Genomic DNA, 6,383 nt, shown 5'->3' on the forward strand with positions numbered 1-6,383 from the left:
CCCTCCAGCCACTCTGAATTTCCCACTGATACTAGAACACATCATCTGGCCATTCACTCAACAAATACAAAGCACCTATTGCATGCCACACACCGTTTAGGGCACTGGGACGCAACTGCGGTGAACACGACAAGGTCTCAGCCCTCAGAGAACTTACACACTAGAATGCAAGACTGATCATTTCTAGTAAAGGGAGACTAGTTTTGAAAGGGGAGGCAGAGAAAACTTCTCTGTGGAGATAATATTTAAGCAAAGATCAAAATGATGCAAAAGTGAACTAGAAGCTAACTGGGTTAAACAGCCTTCACAGCATAGCAAGTATAAAGGTCTTGAACGAGCTTCTCTGAATGGGCTTGGTGAGTGGGAGAAACCAAAATGAAACTATACTAGTCGGCAGCGTGAACAAGAACCAGAGTAGGAGATGCCAGAGGTTGGCAGAGGACCAGATCACGTACATCCAGTCCCAGTTGGAGCTTGGATTCTGGTCTAAGACCACTGGAAAGCCCGGAGAAGAGGAGGTCCAGGATCACTCTGGCTAGTAGCTGTAACACAAACTTGGAGGGAGGGAGAGAGAGAGAGCTGATGGTGGTTTGAACTACAGTGGCAACAGCAGAGGTGGTGAAGAAGTAACTGGGGGCAAGAGGTGAGGGTGCACTAGTGGCGCTTGAGCTGGACCTTAAGAATCAGCAGCCTAACAACTTGCCCCCAGTGTCAGTATCTTATCTTTGTAGCAAAAATGCCTGGCACAATGCCTGGCATGATGTGTGTTAAAAGCAACTGGAAAAGTAGTAACAAACCCTCTGCAAGAAAAATGTTTTCACGTAAATGATCTTGAAATTCAAATGTTCTTTTCCAGAATGCTACTTAATCTTTTCTGAGATAGGAAAAATATACACATTATAGAAAATTTGGAAAACAGTAGATGCCAAAGAAAAATTCGTAATTCCTCATACACCCACCACCAAGAGTTAATCGTTAGTATTTTGATGTACTTTTCTCCAAGTCTTTTCACATATTTTCACACATTTTTTAAAAGGTGGATACTTCTACTCTGAGGAGCAACCCAGTCTACCAGAATCAGCTGGTGTTTGAATCCCACTCCACCACTGAATGGCCTTGGACAAGTCACTTTGGCACCCATGAAATGAGGACAGCAACACCTACTGCATCAGATTATGGTGAAGCTAAATGTATGATGCATACAAAGTACCTAAGATGATATTTGGTACATAGTAAGTGCTCAATACATAGTAGCTGCTCTCATTAAAACGAAGCCCAAATCCCACAAAATGCAATCATAAGGAAAGCTTACAACATTTTTTTTTTTTTAGGAAAAAGGCTTTGTAAACCCATAATCCAACCACATGTACTCTTCTAAAGAAAAATAATCACACCAAGAATAGGAATTTGCCAAATAAGATGTAAGCAATACCAAATATTTTTTAAATCAAAATTTTATAGTAACACAAACTAACCCCAGATCCTGGCCTGCTTAATAAATCTCCTATAAAGCTGACATACTTATGGGATTACTGTTTACATTAGTAACAGCTTAAAGGGTGGACACTGCTCACCTGCCAAGAAACGAGTCTCTCAGGCTCTCCATCTTATGTCTGTGTGGCATGGCAGAGCACAACACTGTAGAACACTTCTGTTCTCCCTTGGCCTCTGCCACCACTGAGGGCATCATCCAGAGCAAGATGCCCTGTCCAGTCCTGTGTAAAATGAGAGTTTGTCTATATAGTTTCCCAAACTCCTTCCGGCTCTAAAACTCTACTGCCATGTAGATTTTAACAGTTTAACATGTGTGATACTGGTTTGAGGAAGAAGTACTGTCTTCATCAGATATCTTGAAAGCCTGAAATAGGATACTGAATATCACAATGATTATCTACTGTTTTTTGAGGGGAAATGAAGAACCTAACAGTTGACCTCTGAACAACACAGGTTTGAACACAGGTCCACTTACAAGTGGATTATCTTCAATAAGTATATTGGGAAATTTTTTTGGAGATTTGAGGCAATTGAAAAAATTCATTGATGAACTGCATAGCCTAGAAATACCAAAAAGATAAGATAAAGTTAGGTATTATTGTAAGAATAAAGTACATAACAACATATAACATACAAAATATGTGTTAATCAACTATGTTATCAGTAAGGCTTCCGGTCGATAGGAGGCTACTGGTTAAGTTTTTGAAGAGCCTAAAGTTATACACAATTTTCAGCTGTGCAGGGGAGCCAGTGCCCCTAATCCCTGAGTTGTTCAAGGGTCAACTGTATATATATATTTCTAATACTAAGATAACAAGGCACATTTTCACTGAGAAGCGAGGGACTAATCTAAAAACATTTAGAGTCATGTAGTCCCATGTACACACAATTTTCAAAGGTGGGTCTACTCTTAACAAATGTCAATTTCTCAGCGGCTCCAAACCTATTCCAACTGGACTTACTGGCAATTGTTGGTGAAGTTGGCTTAGTTTTATATACCATTATCAATCCAAGGAGGCAATATGTGGGAAAACAAACATTGCTGTGTTTATAGGTTGCTGCAAAGGCTGTTCCCTATTGTCTTCTCTTAGCCTCAAACAGGGAGACATGTAGAAACCACACAGGTTCTCACAGGGCTTACATTTAATGGAAGAGCCAGGCAAGCCTGGGAGCACATGTAAGGGTCACTTGACTCAGATTTCAGGGACCAGAAGCCTCCAGAAAAGTGTCATCTAAGCTGAGGTCTGAAGAGCGAACAGCAAGGGTGTGAGGGTGATGACCAGAGACGAGAACAGGTCTCACACCTTGCACTCCAAGTGTACCTAGGGCATCACCTCCTCCAGTCGGCTCCACTCACACCGTGGATTTTCCTCTAGCTAGAGTGACCATAAGTCCCGGTTTGCTCTGGAGAGTCCCGGTTTATCTGGCATAACTGTTAAAAGTGCCTCCTTATACTCTCAAAAGTGCTCTGGATGGGATGATCAATTATACCAATACCCTACCTTTAGCCTAGTTCCTGGCAGATCCTGACTTGCAGGTCTGGCTTCCCCAGGTGACTCAGCTGACCGAAGTATGGGATCAATCTTATTTACCTTTGCATCCAAGGCATGGGCTCCACTTCATTCATCTCGGTATCCATGACACCTAGCCTCATGCCTGGGGCTAAAAAGATTGACCACTACAGGCATTCAAGACAGAATTTGAAAATTAACATGAAAAGCAAACTATAAGAGACAACAAATTAGATTTGTAAATCTTTACATCACGCTGAAATCCTCGTTCAAATGTTCACTAGCCACGTAACCTTCTAATCCTTTAGGTTTTCACCTGAAAAAAGGGGGGGATAATATTACCTTTTTCACAGGTTGGGTAAGTTTAAAGTGCTTCAGCACAGCACTGGCATAGGACGAACAGTTAGCAGCAGCTGCCACAGACAAGGACTACTGATCCTCCCTGCGGCCACAACCGTTTTGCCGTAAGAAAATCAAACCAACACCTAATGACCAACCAGTAGGGGCTCAGGAAGTGTGCACTAAATGAATGCTTGGTCTCATGCTAGGTGCTGGCTGCAGACCAGATTCTTGGATTACAAGATGCATTAATCAAAATTACAATTTGTAAGTCACAGGATTTGAGTCCCCTCAGTCCAGTTTAAATAACAATTATAAAAAGCCCACCTCGCATCCAGAAGAAAAATAGAACACAGCAGCACTTTCTGGCCATATCTTAGATAATAACAGCACTTAAAACCTCATCCTTGTTACAACTGCCCTCTCTTAAAAATTATTCTTCTATAAACATGCCAACTTAGATATCTGGGTCCATCTCTACCTTTTTGAACTGTCAGCCTCCCAAGTTTTATGTGATTAATGTATATACAGAAAACTAGAAAGGCTTCAAATTGAGTCAATAGTCGTTTTCTTGATCCCCCCACCCCCATTACAATATCCTCTTTGCAATAGATCCTTGTTGAACATTTGGAATGAATTAAGACTTTAAATTTCCAGATGTTTAAACTACTACTGTAAATTCAAACTCATTAAAAAGGGCAGATTTACTACCTCTACTTAGTTTTGAAGTCTGTTGTTCACCCTGTCCAAATAATTTATGAAACCAAATACAGTGGCAGGCAGTGTATTCTATTTATGTAGTATTCATGGTGAGAAATAAAGGGCATTTAAAAAAGTCTGGAAACTAACTGCCATTTTAACCAACCTATAGATCACACTTATTGTTGTTTCTAAGCTAGTAATTGTTTCCTGAAACCGATCTAGTAGAGATTTTTATGCTAATCTGTACTAAAAATTACTTTGCTTTTTCTGGCCACAAAAAGCTGGCTACAGAGGAGCATTTGATTACAGCAAGAAGACAGCTGCACCCACTCTTGTGAAATAAATGGACCTGGATCTACAGTCCTTTGTGGTAGTGTCTTGGCAGCCAAACAAAGGTGGCAGCATTTCTACACCCAGTTTGTGAAGTCTCAGAAGTTTCAGGCTTTTTTTTTTTTTTTTTTTTTTTTTTTTTTTGCAAAGAACCCATGTTGACTATAATGAGCACATTCTAGAGATGCTGTGCTGAAAGCTGGCAATGGATAAAGCAGGAACATAAAAGAAGCCTATTCCTAAAGCAAATATTTCTTTTATAAACCATAAGAATGAAGTGGCTTTCATAATCAATTTTAAGATTGAAGGATTGAAATATCTGGCTATGGCAACTTATTAGCTATATAATTTGGGGCAATTCATTTACCTCTGTGAGCTTGACTGCTCAACCAAAAAATGGGGATAATAAGTTGCTTTTTTCGGAGAACTTGAATGATATAGTCACAGTGCTCTGTAAGCTCTAAGGTATCATACAAATATTAATAAACACTGCAAGTACAACCTTCCTGCTTTATGAATCACTCACTTTCAATAGCACTTAAAAAGTAGCTGTCCCTAAAATTATACAAAACTAGATCCAATTAAGTCACTGCAGAGGGACTGGCCTCAAGAAGGGTCTCTTTCAACACAATTACTATTTATCTCAGGGTTTTTGTTAAGAATTAAATAAAAATGACACAAAATTACTAATAAGGTGTTTGCTCTCATTTTTCAGGTAACACATCCTAGTTAGGCTTCAACTATGTTAACTTTTTTTTTTCCCAAAAATGTGAGTGGACATGTCAAAAGCAAAAATTCTTCCAGTTAGATTAGCTGAATCTTAAATCTAAATCTATTTTCTGGCATATTTTGCCAACTGTTTGAATACAGCATTTTTTTAAAAACTGCACATGCTTTTATAGATGGCCTGTCTTCTTTACTTTTAATTTTAATAAATTCGATTCACTTAACTCTGTAAAGTGTGTTTATGTATAGTTACAAATAAGTACAACTGTACTTCTGTAACTTGTACTTGCAACTCAAGACTGCAAGTGCCAGTGAGTGAGAAAGCGCAGCCCTTAAGCCTGGCACACAGTCGGCATTCATCTAATATTTGTGGAATATTCACATTAATTCATAAGTAATCACAACACCCACAACTTTCTATCTAATCTTGCGAAAACGACAATCCCAGTTTTATGTGACCCAATGACTCCATCTATCTTCAAAGACCCAGAGTTTGTAAAAATGCATTTAATAAATTAGGGTTTGGGGGCTTTCACTACAGTCCCAAATTAATTTAGAGAATATACAGATTATAAAAACAAATGATGGGCACCTTAAAAGCTTGACCAATGCTTGTTGCATGGCTGTTTTGCATACATGATTATGGCAGACTGCAAACAGAGCTGCATTTTGCAGCTTGTCTTTTCAGGATGAGGAGCCGATTTCCTCACGCCTTGAATCTGGGCCAGCCTCATGACCTCCTGTGACCAAAAGAATGTGGTGAAAGTGATGTTCTGTGAGTTCTTGAGCTCAGGCTTTGAAGCTCCTGCCTTTGCCTCCTTGGTACTGAGACCACTATGCCCTAAGCCCAAGGTAAAAGACCACATGGAGAGGCCCAGCTGTTCCACCCAGCCCCCAGCCAATCTGCCAGCAGAATGCAGAGTACCCACATGACACTAGCAAAAGAACCACTCAACCAAGCCACAAAACTGAGAAACGAGATGAACTGGTTTTTTTAAGCTGCTAAGTTTTGGGATGTTGCCAAGCAGCCACAGGTAACTGATGATAAATTATCTACCCTTCATGGCATAACTATAAATAAGTGTGGTTTTTATTTTTATTATTTTTTTAAGTTTTTATTTAAGTAAATCTCTATACCCAAAGTGGGGCTTGAACTCACAACCCCAAGATCAAGAGTTGCGTGCTCTTTCGACTGAGCCAGCCAAGCGCCCCACGAATGTGGTTTTTATAGTTGAGGAAACATACCCAGGTTAAAAAATCTACCAAGGTCACACCACTCTG

The 6,383-nt window shown here is 39.8% G+C and overlaps 1 long non-coding RNA gene across 1 annotated transcript; it reads left to right on the forward strand.

The window, feature by feature from the left end:
- The first annotated feature begins 256 nt into the window (after positions 1-256).
- LOC147576764 (uncharacterized) lies at positions 257-4,877 on the forward strand. The gene is made up of 2 exons (XR_015241102.1): positions 257-1,232; positions 1,332-4,877. It is a non-coding gene; the product is annotated as an uncharacterized LOC147576764 (long non-coding RNA).
- Positions 4,878-6,383: the final 1,506 nt, after the last annotated feature.

Source organism: Puma concolor, chromosome D1 (genome assembly GCF_028749965.1).
Source record: "Puma concolor isolate L17-30 chromosome D1, mPumCon1.1.hap2, whole genome shotgun sequence".
NCBI classification, from domain to species: Eukaryota; Metazoa; Chordata; class Mammalia; order Carnivora; family Felidae; genus Puma; species Puma concolor.